Genomic DNA, 8,422 nt, shown 5'->3' on the forward strand with positions numbered 1-8,422 from the left:
CCTGGTGGCCATGGCTGTGGTGTGGCATTCTCCGGGTTCTGTTTTCACCTGCCTTCTTATGACAAGCTTCCTACTGGAGATCAGTTGTCAGTTTCTTCATTTCTGTTTATTGACTTTGGACATTTTTTGTTTTGGTTTGATTCGGCTGTTCTCAGGGGTCACTCCTGGTGGCTTTTGAGGGACCGTATCAGATGCTGGAGCTTGAACCCAGCTTGGCTGACCCAGGTTGGCAAGTGCTCTACCCATCGTACTGACACTCCTGCTCCACCTTTGGGCATGTTTGTCCCTTAGTACATTTATTTATATTCCACTATGAAAGAGATTTTTTTTTAAATTATTTTTTCAGGCAACACTCAGAGGTTACTCCATCTCCCTCCACCTCTCTGGCACCTGGGCTGCCCCGATGCCCAGCCCCCATTTTGCTGGCATGGTGGACACTCAGTTTCCATCTGGTGATGGAGTGGCTCCTCCTATTTCCAGGGGTTGCTGCATTTTTGGGAGATGGTCTCCTGAGATGCTAATAAGGGGTGTGGGGGGGTGAGTGCCCCCCGTGCCTGCTGGGAGGCCTATGCCCCATGCCAGCAGCGTGGCCTCCCTGGGGTTGGATAATAAGAACCTTGCGTTACCGAAGGGCAGGCCAGTGGCAGTGTCCACGGTCCCAGCTGCCGCCCATGCGGGCTGCCCTCTGCAGCTGACCCTCCCGGTCCAGAACTCCTCTCACTGTCCCCCAGGCGCGCCCTAGGATGGACAGGTAAACCCCCACTGCTGTCAGATCTTGAAAACCTGTCAGGGGTTTTCCCCGTCTGTTGGTGCTGGCGGTGCTGAGGGAGCCAGGCTTCTCAAGGTTTCTCGGTCCCTCTCCCCCACTGCCCCAGCTCTCGGCTTCAAGAAGCCTGAGGCCATGCCAGTTCAAAAGCCGGGGTAGCTTCCCATTAATCCCCCAACTCTTGCATTTTACTGCTTTGTTTTGTGTTTTTTTTTTTTTTTTTTTTGCTATCCCTGGTGGTGATGCTCAGGAAGTACTCCTGGCTCTACACTCAGGTATTACTCCTGGTGGGCTCAGGGGGACTATATGGGATGCAAGGGACCGAACCCCAGTCGGCTGCGTGCAAGGCAAATGCTTTCCCCACTGTACTACCACTCCGGCCCTATCCCCTGCACTTCTTTCCCTTCTTTAGGTCTCTGAGGGCAGCACGGGTAAGAGACATGGAAAGAGGAGCCACCGGGGATGGAGACAGGTGTCAGGGTCCTGGCCAGTAGACCCCGGCAAACTGGAGTATGATCCCCCAAGTCACCGGACTTACTCCCTATGGGCGAGGGAGTGGGAAGGGAGAAGCCTCTGCCTAGCCCCTCTGTGCACCGCGGCCACCCAACCGCAGCCACCGAGAAAGAACCACGCAGAGGGGGGAGAGCTGGAGGTCAAGCAACACTCATTTTATTAACTCTCACACACTGATATTTATACAAAAATTTTATGGCGGCTTGGATACTGTGAACACCTGGTTATCAACTCTTGTCATAAACACTTTGCTGGGCCCTTTACAGATGTTAGCTAATGATTTATGTTTCCCACTTCTCAAGGCCGGGTATGTTAGCTCAGACAAGTGGTGACTTTCAGGTTTCATCCCATTGTCTCCTCAACCAGGGCGCCTTTCTGGGTGGAGTGCTGGCCCAGGGCCTTAGGCCCCTGTGAAGAGAGCCTGCTCCTGCTTCTAAGGGCAGGGGATTTGGGCAGGGTCTCAGGCTGGCTGCTGAGACCCCCAACATCTCCCCCTTTTTGTTTTTATAAGAGCCAGCTGCCGGGGGCCACCCGACAGCCTCACGCTGGGGCCTTAGGGGTCGGGTCTGTCTTAGGTTGCCTCCTCTGAGGTCTTACCCGTCTCTGGCTCTCCGACCCAGCATTGTACCCCGCGTGGTGGCTATGTGACATACTCACAGACTCCTTCCATGGCCACAGGCACCCAGGCCGCATCTCCTGGTCGAGGGTCTGCAAGTCTATTGCACGGCTGAGCATCATCACGGCCCCAAATTGGGTTTTTATCATCTGAACAAGGCGGTTTACAATACATGGCCCAAGTGTTACAAGTAGCAATAATAAAATGACTGGCCCAACCAGGGCAGACAGAAGTGTGGTAAGCCAAGGTGACATGCTAAACCGTCTCTCAAACCATCCTTCTTGTGCCTCAGGCTCCCTCTTTCGTTTAGCTAGCCCATCTCTCAGCTTAACCATAGAATCACTTGCAACTCCAGTGTGGTCAGCATAAAAACAACATTCTTCCCCTAATACCGTGCACAACCCCCCCTGTTGCAACATTAATAAGTCCAGTCCTCTCCTGTTCTGCAACACCACTTCTGACAGGTACGTCAAGGATTTCTCAAGAAGACCGATGGAGGTTCCGATCCTCTCCAGGTCTTCATTGATAGCTGCTCAGAGGGATGAGAATCCGCTCTGCTGGGTCGCGAGTGAAGCGATACCGGTCCCGGCTCCTGCCAGTCCAATTCCAAACAGTATGTCTATCGTTAGAGTAGATATCACCTCCCTCTTCTGAATGGGCTGATGGGTTACCTGTGGGGGTAAAGAGTCTCCTTCATAGCGGAGGATTCAGGGAAGCACAGTGACCATCACAAAATTCATTTAGTTCCATATTGAAAACATTGATTGTCAATTATCTAAGAGCACTGTAACAGGAGTCTGGATACTAGAACAATTCTGCAGATATACTTTAAAGAGTTTTTACAACAATATAGATTGATTACAGTTTCTTTTCCTCAAAACACAACCTCAAACTTCCTTTACATCTGTTATGTCCTGTAACTTTTCCACTTCAAAACCAACTACACTTTGACGGAATTGCTTTTCTACTTCTCACTGATGATATCTCCATACGTTATCTGACTTAACACATACATCTATATTCTTTATAGTCATCCCACAAGTTTAAACTCACTGAAATTGGTACAACATGATCTCACAAGTTTGGACACAAGTTAACATTCATCTCACTTAACATGGCAAAACTATTTTGTAGTACCATTTCACAAGCATTAACATCAGTTCTATAGATTTTCAAAAAGTTTTAAAGATGCTCACGACTAAAGTTCTTTTTTTTTTTTTTTTTTTGCTTTTTGGGTCACACCCAGCGATGCTCAGGGGTTACTCCTGGCTTTGCACTCAGGAATTACTCCTGGCAGTGCTTGGGGGACCATATGGGATGCCGGGGGTCGAACCCCGGTCGGCCGAGTGCAAGGCAAACGCCCTACCTGCTGTGCTATCGCTCCGGCCCCACGGCTAAAGTTCTTATGACATATATTCACTGGGCAAAAAGTTCACTTTACATTAGAAAGTAACCAGGAGACATCTTTAGAATTCTGATTTCTAAGAAAACGCTTTTTAAAGATTAAAGCACTCATAGATTACCATGAAACTGTAAGGATTGTGTTTACTTTGAACACTTGTGTTCAAAGTTCTCTGAGGGTCAGGATTAGGTTGGTACCGTAAATCCCAGACTAAGTCCTCAGGCCAATTCAGCCTGTTCTTCCCCATGGGGGTCCTGTGTTGCTGACTCTTCCTTAGATTTTCTTGTGACTTCCAGCTGAGATCTGTTTGGGGTTGAAGTTTGGAGGGTTGTGGAGTCTCAGGTGGTTTGGGGTCTGTACCAGGAAGATGAAGTTTACTCCAGATGAGGCCCTAGCAGGACCCAGAGTACATTAGTAGGTTTCATCTGTTAAAATAGAAGCATAGACTTTTCCTCTTACAAGGAGGTTTCCCACTACTTCTTTTTTTTTGTGTGTGTGTGTGTGTGTGTGTGTATGTGTGTGTGTGTGTCAAAACAGTAACAATAAGTCTTACAATGAGAGACATTACTGGTGCCCGCTTGAACAAATTGATGAGCAATGGGATGACAGTGACAGTGACAGTGTCAAATTTTAATGTAAATATGAGAATCAACTGTTTCCCAAGCTCTTTCTCAGTTACAAAGTTGCAAGAACCAGATACCTGGAAGAGTTAACAAACTAAATTAGCAAATCTTATCTGCTGGGCAGAAGTGTGATTAGAATTCACTGTTGAGGTTAGGGAGGTCTGAAAATACAGTCTTTAACTGAGACAGAGCTGGCTGAGCTGGGAATGCAAAATGCTGTGGTTTCAAACTACAGGGCTGACATCTGAGATTAACCCCTTATAACCCTTTGCTAAGGAGCTCTAAAATTTTTAGTTGTCAGAAGTCTCAGAGATCAAATAAAACACTGGTACGATAAGGTTTGCAACCAATTTTATAACTCTAGAAACTCATATTTTAACCTAACCCTGTTTTCACATACCCAATTATTTCAACTCACAAGATTCTTTAGGTCAGATATTCTAACAATCCAATTCAGATGCAAACAAATATACACATTTAGACAATAGTTCTTCTACCTTAGTTATTTCAAATGATGAATTTTCTACACCAGATACTTTAACAATTCCACAATAATACAAACATGCTTTCAGACACAGAAAAAGGCCTTTGGTTCTTACCATACTTTGGTATTAGCGTAAAGAAATACTTGAACTGGGGCTGGAGCGATAGCACAGCGGGTAGGGCGTTTGCCTTGCACTCGGCCAACCCGGGTTCGATCCCCGGCATCCCATATGGTCCCCCAAGCACCACCAGGAGTAAATCCTGAGTGAAAAGCCAGGAGTAACCCCTGAGTATCGCTGGGTGTGACCCAAAAAGAAAAAAAAAAAAGAAAGAAATACTTGAACTGCCATTGTTTATGAAAAGATGAGGAAACTTTATTTTAATGGCTTCTGTACCTCTATTGTTTGTAAAATGGCCTATTTTTTTTTTTTCAATTGGCTGAGGCTTGTAAGATAAAGCCTTGCATTCTCTGAACTCTGATTTCACTTTAGTTTCTGGCTCTAGTTCTGTAGCTTTTCCTGGATAGTACAGATACTGGAGTTCAAAAGAATTTCAACTGTTAATAACTATTAATATTCCTCCAATAAGAAATTTAGATTGAGAATTTTGGGGCTGGAGAGATAGCACAGCGGGTAGGGCGTTTGCCTTGCACGCGACCCGGGTTCAAATCCCAGCATCCCATATGGTCCCCTGAGAATGGCCAGGGGTAATTCCTGAGTGCAGAGCCAGGAGTAACCCCTGTGCATCGCCAGGTGTGACCCAAAAAGCAAAAAAAAAAAAAAAAAAAAATTTAGATTGAGAATTTCAATTTCTTTGTAGGCGCCACATTCTGATTAGAAATCTTTGTTTAAACCTAATCTAACAAGTTTCAAAAATACCTAGACCTTTTAAAAAGAATGGGTCAAGAGAGCGCTTTTATTGATATAAGCCGGCAAAACTTTTTCAGTTGTTGAAACCTAAAGTGGTCAGATGCTAGCATTTTCCTTTCTTGGTTAAGGATAGTTCTGAGGCAGGGAGTTGGTATCTTCTTATCAGACATGGGGATAGGCTGCCTTAGTGACATACTTCTTTGTTTCTGATATCAAACAGTTAATCATATGATCTTGCATCTTCTACTTCTCTGAGGCTTTTTGGGTCACAAACGGGTGTTCCAGGGGCTAGTTGACTGCTTGAGATGCCCCTGAGTTAAGTTGTTCATTAATAATCTTCCTTAAAGCCTTTAGCTTTTCTAAACTTAGCGGCCACTGTTCTGCTCCCAGGAGGCCCTGGGAGCCATGTAATTTTCGGGACCAGGGGAGCAATGTCCTTTAGAATTGGGGGTGTTGATAATGAAGCTTCCGTGGTTCCGGAGATCGGGTAACCTAGGCACCAGGCAAGATGTCAAGGCCTATGAGAGTAGCTTCTAATCCTCTGATAATTTGTGGGCGAAAGAGCCCCGTGTTCTCATCGGGGGCCTACCTACTGGACCAGGTCAGTGGTCTTGAGGATCTGCTATTCTCCTCCTATCCCCCTGGCCCCTGGTCCTGTCCTTAGGTTCCATTCTAGGAGGGCCTCCTTAATTCTAACCATAGTTCTATCTGCGGCTGAGTCTAGCTGTCCTTTGGACTCCTTGCAGTCCAGCAGTGCGGCTATCTTTGGTGGTGCCCCGCTGACAATGGGGATGCTCCAATGCACATTGGTCTCTTTTCCCCCTTTTATTGACAAGCCTGGGGGTTGCCCCTCCTGTGGTTTATTCTGATTCTGTTAAGGCTGCGGCTAGAACCTGGGTCTGCATAGGGGACCCTAAATCTTGGGTAGCACATATCCAATTATCTAAGGAGCTGGTTTTCATGCCCACGCAAGCGGCCCTATGCTCTATAGTTTGTTGCATTCCACCCCGGGGAGCCTCAGTGGGGCCTTCACCAAGCCACCTCCAGGCTGATAATGCCAAGGCGGGGGGAACCTGATCTTGATAAGTGTCCGGGATGGCAGCCTGCTGGGGGCCTGTGCTCCACTGATCTGCTGTCCCTGACAGTTGCCCGTATGTTATAGGGATGGGGGATTGGGCAGCAGCATTACGGTCTGCCTGCATGTGGCATTCTTCCTAAAAGAAAGTGCCTCACCTTACGAACTGGGTGCTGGGGAGCACTGTTCGACACAGAGCTCTCCAGTCGGCAGTAGTGCAGGGCTGATGGGCCAGCCCCTGAAGGTTGGTGTCAGCCCACGGGGAATTGGGCCCCTCCTCAGCCACTGTCATTTTTAACTCTTTTAAGTCCCCATGTTCCCATGGATACCAAACTGCAGGCTGGGCTCCCCCCCACCCCGGTGAGATTAACTGGGAAGGCCCAGAGGGGTTTCCAATAGTCCTTCTCCAGTCTTGGGTCAAAAAAGGGAGCAGAGGCTCCTTCTGGAGGGGCAGTGGGACGAACAGGCTTGGGTCTATCTCCCCCCAAAATTTCTTCAGCTATCTCATCTTCTATGCTTCTATGTACTGATAAGTAAGGGGCGGCCCTGAGACAGCCGCTTGCTTAGTATCCGGAGAGGCCCACTCTCTTTCCTCCCGGAAGCATGCTTTTAAAGCTGCTATTGTTGCATGCAAAACTGGTGGGGGACTTTTGCTTGTTTTTTTCTGTCTGTCCCCTAACAAGCTTTTCTACCTGATCCCAGGTGTCCCAGGAGAAGAGGTCCCCAGTGGGATCCCACAGAGCCACCTCAAGGATAGCGCCCCAGATCTTAGCTGCCCTATCTTCAGAGAATTCTAGCTCCCGGCTCTTAACCAGATAATGTAGAGTTTTCAGAGCCGGGTGATGAACCTTCTGAATGGAGTTGCCCATGATATTGGGGAATCTAGGAAGGTCAAAAAGGTCAGGATAGATGATGGTCCCACTAGGAGACCACTGAGGCAAAGGAAAGAATACAGAGGAGAGGTTCAGCAGCGCCCGCAATAAATGGTGACAGATGGAATGCTTGTTAACGAGTTCCTGCCTGTTGCACAGTTTTTCTTCTGTGGGGGATGCCAATTTATCTGGGTCTTGCGGCTGTGACCCCCTCATCCTGTCATGGGAGTCTTCTAGCAGCGAGCACCCTAGCGGCATTTAAGTGCTCAATCCGTGCCCTTGGGGAGAAAGGCGGTTTGCACCCTAGCGGCATTTAAGTGCTCAATCCGTGCCCTCGGGGAGAAAGGCGGTTTTTGCTGGCCTAATGGAAGCAATGTTTGAAAATACACACAGCAAGAATGAGACAATACGCAAAAAAAAATAAATAAATAAAAGATGATAAGGATGCCGGAGTCCTGCGGGCGAAACACAGGTATACGGAAGAGATGCTAGGCACCCCATAGGTGGGTGGAGTGGGGAGAAGTGAAAACAAAGTGAGAATTGACCGAAACAGTCCAGTCCTGAGGAGGACTCTTCTGATAGCCTGCCTTACTATCAGGGGGCAGAGCTAGAGCTCCAGTTCATTCCCCCTACTGGAATTACCAGCCTGGTGTCTCCAATGCAGTTGCCTATTTTACTGCATGGATTCGGGGCGGTCAGGGGATCATACCTTGCTCCAACGATGTCCGTGCTGTCCACGTCCACACTGTCCCTGTTCAGGGTGCCAGATGTCAGGGTCCTGGCCAGTAGACCCTGGCAAACTGGAGTATGGTCCCCCAAGCCACTGGACTTACTCCCTTTGGGAGAGGGAGTGGGAGAGGGACAGCCTCTGCCCAGCCCCTCTGCACACTGCGGCCACCCCACCGCAGCCACCGAGAAAGAACCACGCAGAGGGGGGAGAGTTGGAGGTCAAGCAACTCTCATTTTATTAACTCTCACACACTGATATTTATACAAAAATTTTATGGCGGCTTGGATACTGTGAACACCTGGTTATCAACTCTTGTCATAAACACTTTGCTGGGCCCTTTACAGATGTTAGCTAATGATTTATGTTTCCCGCTTCTCAAGGCCGGGTATGTTAGCTCAGACAAATGGTGACTTTCAGGTTTCATCCCATTGTCTCCTCAACCAGGGCACCTTTCTGGGTGGAGTGCTGGCCCA

This window comes from Sorex araneus, chromosome 3, assembly GCF_027595985.1.
Source record: "Sorex araneus isolate mSorAra2 chromosome 3, mSorAra2.pri, whole genome shotgun sequence".
Taxonomy (NCBI): domain Eukaryota; kingdom Metazoa; phylum Chordata; class Mammalia; order Eulipotyphla; family Soricidae; genus Sorex; species Sorex araneus.